This window comes from Colobus angolensis, unplaced genomic scaffold (genome assembly GCF_000951035.1).
Source record: "Colobus angolensis palliatus isolate OR3802 unplaced genomic scaffold, Cang.pa_1.0 Scaffold475, whole genome shotgun sequence".
NCBI lineage: Eukaryota > Metazoa > Chordata > Mammalia > Primates > Cercopithecidae > Colobus > Colobus angolensis.
In genome coordinates this window covers 328,064-342,466 of record NW_012118210.1, presented here as the reverse complement: position 1 = coordinate 342,466, position 14,403 = coordinate 328,064, and the positions used below count along the sequence as shown (strand labels likewise).

The 14,403-nt window shown below is 40.5% G+C and overlaps 1 protein-coding gene across 1 annotated transcript in view; it reads right to left on the bottom strand.

Moving 5' to 3' along the window:
* LOC105523793 (cytochrome c oxidase assembly factor 1 homolog) overlaps positions 1–11,199 on the bottom strand; it is a 126,951-nt gene extending 115,752 nt beyond the window's left edge. Inside the window, exon 1 of the mRNA XM_011958789.1 lies at positions 10,614–11,199. The gene's annotated coding sequence lies outside the window, so the exon portion shown is untranslated. The remainder of the gene's footprint in view (positions 1–10,613) is intronic.
* Between the last annotated feature and the right edge of the window lie 3,204 nt (positions 11,200–14,403).

Here is a 14,403-nt window from a genome sequence, read left to right as displayed (position 1 = left end):
GCCACCACACCCAGCTAATTTTTTTATTTTTAGTAGAGATAGGGTTTCACCATGTTGGCCAGGCTGGTCTCGAACTCCTGACCTCAAGTGATCTGCCCAGCTCAGCCTCCCAAAGTGCTGGGATTACAGGCGTGAGACACCGCACTTGGCCAAGAAGAGCTTCTTAATAAATAAAACTAACTCCAGCAGGAATGGACTACTCTGTGAAACAAGAAACTGAAGCACAGACTGCACAACTATCACTTATTACGGATGCCATGAATAGCATCTAAGCCCCAGATGGCTGTATAGTCCAACTGGCTGGTGAGGCAAGGCTGTCACACAGAAAAAACAAAGTTAATAAATAATGAAATGCTAGAAGAATGAAATTACAAAAATAAAGTCAAACTAAGCGAGAGCTACCAAATATAAAGGATTATCCACAGCTAACAGTATTACAGGTAATCACTGTCGAGTTCTAAATTTCCTTTTCTATTAGAACATAACTTTCCCCACACACAGAATCTGTACTCAGATGTGCATTTATCCCTAGATTCAATCTGAGGAGTTGAAAAGTGACAAAGGGATGGATGGCTTCCTGAATACTATGAAAATGTCCCCTGACCCACAAATTTCAATATACTATTAAGCATTTTTTTCATTACCTGAAACGTATGTTTGCTTACAAACAGGTTTCCTTGCATCTATTCTCCCCACCTCCTCCAATCAAGGAGCAAAGAGAACACGACAGAAGCTGCAGCACAGTGAACAAGGGGAAACTAGCATGAGATGAGGCTATGAAACAAGAGAGGCCCGATCACAGAACAGGGAGGAGGCAGGAATGTTGTGGGTCAAGTTAAATATTCGGGGTTTATTCTAAGTACAATAAAAAGTAAAAGGCTGGGGGTGGTGGCTCGCACCTATAATCCCAGCACTTTGGGAGGCCAAGGTGGGCGGGTTACTTGAGGTCAGGAGTTCAAGACCAGCCTGGCCAACATGGTGAAACTCCATCTCTACTAAAAATATAAAAATTAGCCAGGCATGGTGGCAGGCACCTGTAATCCCAGCTACTCGGGAGGCTGAGGCAGGAGAATTGCTTGAAATCAGGAGGCAAGATTGCAGTGAGCCAAGATCACACCACTGTGCTCCAGCCAGGGCAACAAAATGAAACTCTGTCAAAAAAAAGGAAAAAAAGAGTTTCAATGCTCAATATATTTTTGTGTTTTGATTGTGGGAAGCAGTAACGTTGCATCCCTGCCTTTCCTCTTTATTAAGGGTTTTATCTAAGTATGACGGACTAAAAAGGATAAAATCAACACAGTCCCTTTTCTTTTTCTTTTTCTTTTTTTTTTTTCAGAAACTTACAAACTTTCTCACAAACTTGTTTAGGAATAAAAACATAGGGAGTGACAAGATCAGATTTTACATTTTTAAAAAATGGCTGTTGTGTGAAAAATGGGGGTAATAATATATCCTGGCAAATCAATTAGGAAGCAGTATATCTAGGTGAAAAATCATTGTTCTTTTCAATGAGAGAAGTAGAGATGAAGTGGCCATATTTGAAAATATTTAGGAGGCAGAATTTAGAGAACACTGAGGGGTCTTAAAGTGACCCTGAATATTACTCAGGAGCATCTGGATGAATGGCAGCCCCAGTTCCTAGGGAAGTATATACTGCCAGACATTAAGTTGCTGGAAGTATAAAGAAAAAGAGAATCCATTTTTTGGTTGGGTTAGCTTTGAAAACCTGAGTCACCCAAGTGCAAATGTCTCACAAGCTTCCACTTCATCATTTCTCACTGAACATCTCCATTAAGGCTTCACAATCAGGAAGCTGGCAATTAGAACCTGTATCTTTCTTCCATGTCTGCTCCATTTACTGATCAATGCCACCAACTACCAGAGATGTTATAAAGGGATTCCTACATGTGATAGAGAAGGCTGAAACATAAAACATCCGAAGTCGCACTGATAAGACTCTACGACTCATAGATTCATCCACAACACTAGAGTTATTCCTGCCACAAAGGTTAACCTTAAGGAAAGAGTTAATTCATAATTCTGCAAACTCTGAAAACAAATACAAATGTATTAAGGAATACTTTTATCCATAGACTGCTTTACTAGTAACATTATAAGGATAAGATGAATTTTGAAACAGACTTTAAAAAATAATTTCAATAGTTAATGTCAGTCCTTAATTAACCATCTTGATTTTCTGACATAAAAATGTACAGCAATTATTGTCCAGCTGACAAAAAGGCACAATCTTTAGTAGTAAGTCCTATTAGACAGCACAACACTGCCACCTGTTGGAAGACATTGCTAGCCAAATGTTTTTATTCCTAAATACTAAATGCATGAAAAAGTTTATTAATTTCTGAAAAAAAATGAAGAGCCTATGTTGACTTTCTCCTTTCTAGCCCATTATGCTTAGATTAAATCCCTAATAAAGAAGAAAAGCAAGGACGCAACGTAACTGCTTCCCACAATAAAAACACAAAATGGTATTTACTTGTTGGTTTTGGTAACTTGGATGAGGGGAAGGTTTAACCATGCAGAGATAGCACTAGGGAGTTTTTGAGGTGAGGCAACTATTCTGCATCTTGACTATGGTGGTGGTTATACAAATCAGTACATGGGTTAAAATTTATAATATAAAAAGTTTATTTTGCTGTATGGTAATTAAAAAAAAAAAAACGGGTAAGACAATACAAATACTCAGTACCATGGGAAAAATCATAAGTTATAATGTGAAAGTATTCACATAAATTTCAAAGTTTTGCTACTTATAGCTCAAAGGCTTGAGGCCCAAAAAACATTAGAAAAATTCTAATGTAATACCGCATGATGACATACTTAAATATGGATGTAGAATAGAAGTGTTTCTAAAGGCTACCACTGCACATCAGAAGTCAATCTTTGCCCCTAGCATATAACATTTCAACGAAAGGGACAATCTATAACCAAAAGTTAGGAGTATTCACCTTTGATTCTGGTAACTTTTATTTGTTTGTTTGTTTTTTGTTTTTTTTGTTTTTTTTGAGACAGGGTCTCACTCTGTCACTCAGGCTGGAGTGCAGTGGTGCCACTGCAACTCACTGCAGCCTCGAACTCCCAGACTCAGGTGATCTTCCCACCTCAGCCTCCTGAGTAGCTGGGACCAAAGGTGTGCACCACCATGCCCGGCTAGTTCTTCTGTATTTTTAGTAGAGAGATGGGGTTTCGCCATTTTGCCCAAGCTGGTCTCAAGCTGCTGGACTCAAGTGATCTGCTCACCCTGGCCTCCCAAAGTGCTGGGATTACAGGCATGAGCCATCACACCTGGCTAGGAAATGCTTTTCCCTACAACAAAACGAGAGTCTTGTTCTGTCACCCAGGCTAGAGTGTGATGGCACAATCTCAGCTCCCTGCAACCTCTGCCTCCCAGGTTCAAGCGATTCTTTTGCCTGGTGCCTCAGCCTGCGAGTAGCTAGGACTATAGGCACTTGTCACCAGGCCCAGCTAATTTTTATATTTTTAGTAGAGACAGGGTTTCACCATGTTGGCCAGGCTGGTCTGAACTCCTGACCTCAAGTGATCCGACTGCCTTGGCCTCCCAAAGTGCTGAGATTACAGGCATGAGCCACCACGCCCATCTAGTACATTCTTTATGTGATTATGTTTCATTTCCCTCAAAAAGCTGGTGCATAAACAGAGAAAGTTGGGTGCTTAGCATCTAAGTAATCTTGGTATTTGCTAGATCACTTATGAATGTAAGTGACATCAAAGTTCCATGATATCTGGAACATCTAAATCCATCTGGGGACCTTTCCAGTGCATTTGCAAATGCCAAATGTCTTAAGGCACCAAGAGCCCACAAGATAACAGATCACCAGATCAGAGTCCAAATGACAGAGAGACCCAAACTAAGAGCAAAAGTCACATTAACACACCAGTTCCTCCCATCTCTCCTGATAATACACTTGCTGTTAATAAAATGATATCGGTTGTAACAGCAATGATGGAATATTAAACTGAGACCTTATGAAAGATGTTGCAATGGGAGGGAGAGGTTGGTAGAGAAGGTGTAACACATAAAAATCCTCTACCCTTTATCCCTTAGGGCTGCCCGTAAGCCATCCTGTTCCCAGGATCTGGCAGCCACACGCGATCTTAGTTTTCTAAGTTCTGGTTGAGCCATACTGTTGTCTGTTTTTCTACATTTTCCCAGTGATCCCTGGGAGGTCACAGCTATTCAAAGGGACTGCAGTACCCACAATAATTTGCAGTTCCAACAACAGGAGAATAGTTGAAAAAAGAATGATACAGTTGTAAAAGAGAATAATGCTGGTCATCTCCTAATCTTCAACTAACTAATGACATGGTTATCTTTGCACTAAGGAAGGTAAACTTGCCTGTCAGAAGCAGCAATAGTCACAGCACACCAGGGTAATTGCCAAAGCATCCAAATGGAGCAGTAGTATGATACCAGAACAATTTACAGACTTTTGGAACTATACAAGTTTGCAAACTCACCTCCCTTTTAGAGTCTGTCATGATGGGTAATTTCCCCAAAAAGACTAAAAATACAGAAAGCATTAAAAAAAAAAAAAAAAAAAAAAAGCTAGGCGAGGTGGCTCACGCCTGTAACCCCAGCACTTTGGGAGGCTGAGGCAGGTTGATTGCTTGAGCTCAGGAGTTTGAGCCTAGCCTGGGCAACATGGCAAAAATCCCATCTCTACAAAAAATAGCCAGGCATGGTGGCACGTGCCTGTAGCCCCAACTGCTGGAGGGGCTGAAGCAGGAGGATTACTTGAGCCCATGAGGTCAAGGCTGCAGTGAGCTATGTTCACGGCACTGCACTCCAGCCTGGGTGACAAGGTGAGACCCTGTCTCAAAAAACAACAACAACAACAACAACAAAAATCTTGGATCATAGAGATGTTTAGGATTTGGAAAACTATCCAAGATAAACCTTTTATTTAGTCTGAACTGCAATTAATTTTAAAACTCAAAGATCTCCAAGTCCTAATACAAAAACACCTATACCCCTTCAAGTAGGAAATGGCCCTTTGGAAAGGTAAATGTGATAATCCATGGCTAAATTACACAATTCTTTTAAATCTCATCTTTTATGTAAATAACAAAAACACTAAAGCATACGGGCAGTTCCTCAAAAATCAAAAGAATTACCCTACAATCCAGCAATTCCACTTCTGGGTACGTATACCTAAAAGAACTGAAAGCACAGCCAGGCATGGTGGTTCACACCTGTTATCCCAGCACTTTGGGATGCTGAGGCGGGACCCTTGAGGTCAGGAGTTCAAGACCAACCTGGCCAACACAGCAAAACCCTGTCTCTACTAAAAATATAAAAATTAGCCGGCATGATGGTGCATGCCTGTAGTCCCAGCTACTCAAGAGGCTGAGGCAGGAGAATCACTTGAACCATGAGGTGGAGGTTGCAGTGAGCCAAGATCACACCACTGTACTCCAGCCTGGGACACAGAGCAAGACTCCATCTCAAAGAAAAAAAAAAAAAAGAATTGAAAGCAGGAACTCAGACATTTGTATACCAATGTTCATAGCAGCACTATTCACAATAGCCAAAAGGTGGCAACAACCCAAATATCTATCGACTAATGAATGGATAAACAAAATGTGTTATATGGAATACAATGTAATATTATTCAGTCTTTAAAAAGAAGAAAATTCTAACATATGCCACAACATGAATTAACCTTGAAGACGTGCTACGTAAAATAGACCAGACACGAAAGGACAAATATTTTATGATTCCACTTTTATGAGGACCCTAGAAGAGTCATATTCATAGAGACAGAAAATATAATGGTAGTTGCCAGGGGCTGGAGAGAGGAAGGAACAGAGATTTATCATTTAATGGGTGCAGCATGTGGCGATAAAAGTGTTCTGGGTCGGGTGCAGTGGTTCACGCATGTAATTCCAGCACTTTGGGAGGCTGAGGTGGGCAGATCACCTGAGGTCAGGCGTTCAAGACCAGCATGACCAGCATGGAGAAACCCCGTCTGTACTAAAAATACAAAATTAGCTGGGCATGGTGGCGCATGCCTGTAATCCCAGCTATTCGGGAGGCTGAGGCAGAAGAATCACTTGAACCCTGAAGGTGGAGGTTGCGGTGAGCCGAGATTGCACGTCATTGCACTCCAGCCAGGGCAACAAAGAAAAAAGTATTCTGGAGATAGATGGTGGTTATGGTTACACAACAATGAGAAAGTACTTAATGGCACTGAACTGTATCTTTACAAATAGTTAAAATGGTCAATTTTATGTTATGTATATTCTATCACAATTTTAAAAAAGAAAAGACAAAACACTGAAACAAGAAGCACAGAGTTCTAACTGGAATCAAGCCATGGGGAAAGAATGAAATTTTGGCCATTATATGTAAACAGAGAGATGTAATTTTTTCTGGAAGCTATTGTACATCACTTTCCTTAGAATGTCAAAATGCTCAGTTTCTAAAAATACTTTTACTACTGGCTGGACGCAATGGCTCACGCCTATAATCCCAACACTTTGGGAGGCTAAGGCAGTGAGGTCAGGCGTTCCAGACCAACCTAGTCAACAAAATGAAACCCCATCTCTACTAAAAACACAAAAATTAGCTGGGAGTGGTGGCAGCCTCCTGTAATCGCAGCTACTCAGGAGGCTGGGGCAGGAGAATCACTTGAACCCAGGAGGCAGAGGTTGCAGTAAGCTGAGATCACACCATTGCACTCCAGTCTGGGTACCAAGAGGGAAACTCCGTCTCAAAAAAATATATACACACACACACACACACACACACATATATATATATAACTACTACTACTGCCTTTTAACCAATAAAATTTTTAAAAAATTACAATGTTAACAGGATTTTATAAAACTACTTTTTCCAACACGCCCCAAACAATACAGAACACAATACTTACACTCAACCTCTGCATACATTAAATCTTCAAATAAATACCTGCTAGTATGAAAAAAGTACCTAATATTTGGTGACCAACTGTCCAATACGGCTCTCACAAATCTAACGCAGTATATGAAACATGAACAAGAGAATAAAAGAATAACTTATTGGAGTCTGTTTAAAGTAAAGAGTTAAATGAACAAAGTTGAAGCAGATCATGGCATATTTTTCGAGGCAGAGAGACAGGGAGGCACCAATGTCTGAAACAATGAACACTATTAGGCTAAACATAACACCAGGGACTCAGATGTCACACTAACTGGGAAGTACTATGTCAGTTTCTCTAACTCCTGTAATTAAAGAACAACATCCTAAACTACTGGCCAGAAGGCTTTTAGAGGAAAAGTCCTGACTACACAAAAATGTAAAACAACAGTATAGATAAAACAAAGTTAACTAAATAGATTGAAGATATCTGCCACACACCTAACAGTCAATGGCTTAATATTCCTGTACAAAGAAACTCCTAAAAATCAATAAAGACAAAACTCAATAAGGAATGGCAAATTACAAAGTTTCCCCTTGCTTCATTTTTCGAGTCTTGAAACGCTCCTCACAGGTTCTTTCACAGCATTTTTCCTGGGCCTGGCCTACCACGCAGCTGTCGGAAAACCATCACTCTCTAAACTACAGTCACACACCCACAAGGAGGTCTCCAGAGCTACTAAAAGTTAATCTCATGTGCTTTTCATTTAAAAGAACGGTAGCATAATCTAAAAGACTGTCACATATCTGATAAATGACTTGTATCTAGAATATATAAAGAACTCTTGCAACTCAATTACAAAAAAGAACCCAATTTAAAAATGGGCAAAGGATCTGAGCAGACATTTCTCCAAAGAAGATACATAAATGGGCAATAAGCACTTGAAAAGATGCTCAACATCATTAGCCATCAGGGAAATGCGATTTGAAACCACAATATTTTCAAAAAGTTAGGAGATTTTTAATGGTCGCAACACAAAGAAAATATGAATGTTTGAGGTGATAGACATGCTAATTACCTGATTTGATCATTACACATTGTATACATTTATCAAAATACCATTCTGTAGTCCCTAAATATGTACAATTACTACATGTCAACGAAAAAAAAAATGAAAACACGATGACACACACTTCACACCCACTAGAATGGCCAGAATCAGAAAGACAGATAATGACAAGTGTTGGCAAGGAGTGAGAAATCAAAACCCTAATACACTACTGGTGAGAATGTTAAAAAGATGCACATTGATGCTTTGGAAAACAGTCTGACCGTTTCTTAAAATGTTAAACAGAGATACCATATGACCCAGCCATTTCACTCCTAGGCTCATATGTGAGAGAAATGAAAACATGGTATGTCCACACAAAAACCTGTAGGTGAATGTTCACAGCAGCATTATACATAATAGCCAAAAGGTGGAAACAATCCAAACGTCCACTAACTAATGGAAAATAAATCGTGGTAATACCCATAAAATAAAAGATTAACCAGCAATTAAAGAAGTACTGACACATGCTATTAAATACAACACAGACGAACATGAATGTTAAGTAAAAGAAGCCAGCTGAAAAAGACCACATCCTGTATGATTTCACTCACATGAATAATCCAGAATAGTCAAATATACAGTCAGTCAATTCACAGTTGCTTAGGGCTTAGAATGGGGAGTGGGGATGGGGAAGTCAGGTGAGCCTGCTGAATAAGTACAGGGTTTCTTTTTGGAGTGATGAAAATGTTCGAAAATTGTTCCAATATGGTTCTTACAAACTGACTGCAGCATATTAAACATGAACAAAAGAATACAAGAATAATTTACTGGAGTCTGTCTGAAATAGAAAATCAAACCAACTAATGAAGTTGAAGAAGATTACAGCATATTTTGTGATGATGGTTGTACAACCTTGCGAATGTACTAATTACTTTTAGGTTTGGTTTTTTGTTTTTTTTTTTTTTTTTTTTTGAGACGGAGTCTAGCTCTGTCGCCCAGGCTGAAGTGCAGTGGCGCGATCTCCGCTCACCACAAGCTCCACCTCCCGGGTTCACACCATCCTCCTGCCTCAGCCTCCTGAGTAGCTGGGACTACAGGCGCCCGCCACCACGCCCGGCTAATTTTTTGTATTTTTAGCGGAGACGGGGTTTCACTGTGTTAGCCAGAATGGTCTCGATCTCCTGACCTCGTGATCCGCCCACCTCAGCCTCCCAAAGTGCTGGGATTACAGGCGTGAGCCACCACTACATTTTAAATGGTGAATTCTATGGTGGGTGAACTATGTGTCAGAAAGTTGTTTTATTTTTTTAAAGGACTGAAGACTGTTTTGTTTTTTTTGTTTTTTTTTTTTTTTGAGACGGAGTCTCGCTCTATCGCCCAAGCTGAAGTGCAGTGGCGCGATCTCGGCTCACTGCAAGCTCCGCCTCCCGGGTTTACGCCATTCTCCTGCCTCAGCCTCCCAAGTAGCTGGAACTACAGGCGCCCGCCACCTCGCCCGGCTAGTTTTTTGTATTTTTTAATAGAGACGGGGTTTCACCGTGTAGGCCAGGATGGTCTCGATTTCCTGACCTCGTGATCCACCCGTCTCGGCCTCCCAAAGTGCTGGGATTACAGGCTTGAGCCACCGCGCCCGGCCTGTTTTGTTTTCATTTTATCCCGTTTTTTAAAACAGTGCCTAGCAATATTATGAATTCAATCAATTTTGGCTAAATGTTAACACAAAAATAAAAACTTGGGTAAACCATATAAAACTTTGCCATATCTAAAGTTATTAAATCACTGTAAACTGGCATGGTGGGAGCATAATATGAGTGTACCTGCAGGTGTGTTTTCCATGAAAGTAGCAAAGACTGAAAAATTCAGCAGAATCAAGACCCTGAAGGCCCTTGAAGTTAGGCTAAGAAATGTGTATTACCCTGAAGGCAACGGGAAGTCCAGGAAGATTCTGAGGACAGAAATAACACAATCAGATATGTTTTAAACGTGCAAGTGTAAGCGAAGAGTTGCTACTTCTATCCAAAAGTGAGCCACCTTAGAAATAGAGCAATATCCCCCAGGGGAAAATGGGGAGGAATTAGGGGAAGACTGGAGAAACAGGTTATCAAATTATCAGAATCTCCATAGATTTTTAAAAATCACACAGCATCCACCCCAAACACACATACAGACTGACAGGCACTGATACATACATAAATACATCCAATGTCCCCTATACAGAAAATCACTTTTGTAGTCAGCTCCTGTTGGGAGGGTTTTTCTGTCATTCAAATGTGGCGGGGACAAAAAGTATTATAACCACTAAACCAGATAATTCTTTCCTACAATAATTTGGGCAGCGTACTCCTCAGGTGTTGAAATTTAGGACTACCAACAAAAGTACCCAGTCTCAACTCTTCGAGAGGACCCCAACTCTTTACAGTGTGCTGTTGGGGATGCCCAGCAAAAACTGCAGGACAAAGTCAAGGTTAGCTCGACACAGCGCGGATTACCAGGAGCCAAAGAAGCAGCGCAGGGAGGTTGCGACTCGGAGCCGGCGCGAACCTCCGCGATGTGACCCCGTGAGGGAACTCTCCAAGCAGCAGCGCACCCCGCGCGCCAAGGCGGCCGCCCGGATTGCAGGAACAAACGGTTCTTGCTGGTGGGGAAGACGAAGACTCTTACTGCCGCGGGAGACTAACCTGTGAGCAACAGATACACCACGCTGTGGACAGTGTGAAGAGTTCTTTCACGCGTTGGGGGCAGCACGGGTAAATGACCGCGGTCCGGCGCGCCAGCGGGGAGCAGTCGAGACTTCCGGCGTCTGCAGCTCGCAGGGCTAGAGCGTCGAACCGGGGCAACCGGAGGCTTCAGCTCACCCCGGATTGTAAATGCTAACGCGGGTCTTTGGGCCGGCAGATCCAGGATTTAGGTCGCCGGGACGTGTGGCTTCTGCTTCTCAGACGCTCGGACTCGCGCTGGGAAGGGGTTCGCCTCCCCTGGTCCCCGCTTTTTTTTTTTTCTGCTTCCGATTATTGCAAATGCATTCAGTCCAGTAGCACTAGCCCAGGAAATTTAAGCCACCGGCTCACGTTGCTCCTCGCAGGTATGCGGCGTTTCCGCTGGCCTCTAAGGACACAAAGCCCCGGGCCGTCTGACCCCCACTCCAGCACTAAAATCCATGCCGCCCCGTTCAGCTGACAAATTTGGCAGCACTAGATTTTATTTTATTCGACAAATTGAGTGCCCAGTTAACACCAGGGAGTACCGGGGTAAGAAAATTTCAGATGTCAGGTGGATAATAATAGCATTTACCTCATAAGTTTGTTATGAGGATGTAAAGCGCTTAGAATAGTGTCTGGCACTTTGTAAGCGCTCAGTAAATGTTAGCTGTTATTATTTTTATATTGATTATTCCATAGTCACCTATCATCTTAATGTCAAGCTTGAAATCCAGTATCTTTCCTCTGCGAAGCCATGACTTCAAGACTAATTAACTTTAGACTAAGGCATTCTTAAACTCTTGCTCACACATCCCTATCAGAAAAAAAAAAAAATTATTTACGTGTATCATGTATGTCATTAATATATTATGCATGCTATAAAACTTTCACAAGACATCAAATTTTTTTAAGTGAGATAAAAACAATTTTTAAACTTTTTTTAAAACTTCTAACAGAAGTTCTTTTCTTCCTACACAATTAGGTTGCCAAACATACATTCTATCACTCTGGAATCCACTAGCTAAATGAGCACATTATCAAAGCAACTTACCGTTAAATTCTGAGTTCCCAGAATGCTTCTTTTCCAAAGAATTAATAGAAACTAATCAGATTGTGAGATGCTTGAACCATAAGGACTATTTAAATGGTTCTTAGAGAAAAAGAAGAAATAAAAATAGGCATCCGCTGAGTAATATTCATTGATGCAACATTGACTATTGACTTCTTACATTTTCAAAGAAAGAGATTGAGGTTATAATACCTTACACCAAGCTTAATATTTCAAAGAATAAATCAACTAATAAAAAGCTTATGAGGTTTGGTATATGTGCATTTCATACAACGTTCATGAAAATGAACCCCAGATCAGTTAGCTCCTGTTCTGTACCAGACAGAGAAATATGTTTACTTTGTAAGTAATAAAACATTAAAGAGGCATTTCTGACCATTTGCTTGAAAACTCAGAACTTAGCATTTCTATCACTGGACTTAAATCTGCTAAAGTTTTTGTCTAAATTTTACATTAAAAACAAAACTCTATGGTGAATAATGTTACCTATCCAATATTCATTTTCCTCTAACTCCTTTGTACTAAAATCCTTATTTCATTCAGATAACTGCCCTATTCCAGAATCAAAATGATACTGATTAAACCAGTCATCATACAGAATTTTTTTGGAAATAGTTGCTGATCAAGGAATGAGTATATGACCCAAGTTGGCTCAATCTGACTGAAGGAAAAGACCACTATTTCATGCTCAGGAGAATTCTGATAAACTGTCTTCTTGAGGTGGAAACATCTATCCCACACTGTCATTAACAGCCATCCTGCCCATCACGAGGAATAAAACTGATAGACCAATGCTGAGGACAACTGAACAAAGTTATAAGAAGATGTCCTTGGTGACATCATTCCAAACCTGGAGCTCACCCTGTATCTGAACGCCTTGTAGGGATGTCTAATAAGTTTCCTTATTGTTTTTGTTTCTTGTTTTTCTGAGACTGAGTCTCACTCTGTCACCCAGGCTGGAGTGCAGTGGCACGATCTCAGCTCACTGCAACCTGCACTTCCCAGGTTCAAGTGATTCTCCTGCTTCAACCTCCCAAGTAGCTGTTACTACAGGCATGCACCACCACACCTGGCTAATTTTTGTATTTTTAGTTGAGAAGGGGTTTCACCATGTTGGCCAGGCTTCTCTTGAACTCCTGACCTCAGTGATCCACCCACCTCGGCCTCCCAGAGTGCTGGGATCCTTACTGTTTTCTGATAAAGATGCCATAAAGATTAAATGGGTTAAAATAGTGCTGATCATATTGTAAGTATTGTAAGAGTGCTTAATAAATTTTAGTTATTATTAACTCACCTTAAGTTAGGGATTCTGTTTCTTATAGCCGGAAGTACCCATCAAATACACAGTCTACTCCTCTTTTTCTATATATTTAAAGAAAGGGTCTGTTTTGATACTTCTCAACTTCTAAGGAGCCAGGGAAGGGGTAGGAGGTGGAGAGAGGAGGGACTGACTATAATGCTGTATGAGGGATACTGTTAAGTGGTTAAATGGCCACTTTGAGAAATTCACTCAAGAGCAGCAGGATCCTAGAACTATCAAATCTGAATGGGGTTACTACACATCGTGGTTGTATGTATACATGAAAGTATCATTTCCTGCATATTAATATCGTGATCCACTGCCTTACTAAGTTGCTTTATTGTTTGGAGTTCATTCTCATAGAGTTTCTAGGATTACAATCTTACCATTGAAATAGTTTTACCTACTTCTTTCCAAGTTTTATACCTCTACTTTCTCATATTTAATTGCTTTGGCTAGTAGCTCCAGTAAAATATTTAATAATAATAATGACGGTAGACTTTTATGTCTTATTCCTATCTTTAATGAGATAGCTCTAGAATTTTCTCATTAAGCGTGATGCTGGTTTTAAGGACCGAAGTAGATATCTTTTATCATGTTAAGGAACTATCCACCTATTGAGAAAATGAAGAAAATTTTGGCATAAGAGCTTTGAGAAAACAAACCATTGAGCGTGCCATTAATGTCCTGTCATAAAAATAAGTAAAAGTTAGACAGTATTTACCTCAAAGACACTAAGAAAATTAACATTAGCTAGGTTGGTATGAATGTCCTTTCTTGCTTATCTTACTACCAGCATGAAATTCAGTCCTGCCTAGTTTGTTTACAAGAAATTCATCTGTGATATCCTGATTTTTAACCCTGAAAAAGTTATTTATCTCTTACAATATGTCCTGTTTAATGTAAAGTTAATGCTTGCTCTACATATTTTTTGTTTTTTGCTTTTGTGTTTGCTTTTACATGTACTCCAAGTACATGCTCTACATGTTTGTTATAGAAAATCATGTGCACCTCCTATAGTTTTGTTATAAGAAATTGTAGCTATTCAGATATGCTGGTTGCAAAAAGTAAGGGACATTTTATAATAATAATTGGGTTAGATCATCAAGAAGATATAACACTCTTAAATTTGTGTGAATCTGGCCAGGCGCAGTGGCTCACACCTGTAATCCCAGCACTGTGGGAGGCTGAGGTGAGTGGATCACGAGGTCAGGAGGAATTCAAAACCAGTGTGACTGACATGGTGAAACCCCATCTCTACTAAAAATACAAAAATTGGCCAGGCGTCATAGTGCGCACCTGTAATCCCAGCTACTCAGGAGGCTGAGGCAGGAGAATCACTTGAACCTGGGAGGCAGAGGTTGCAGTGAGCCAAGATTGCACCACTGCACTCCAGCCTG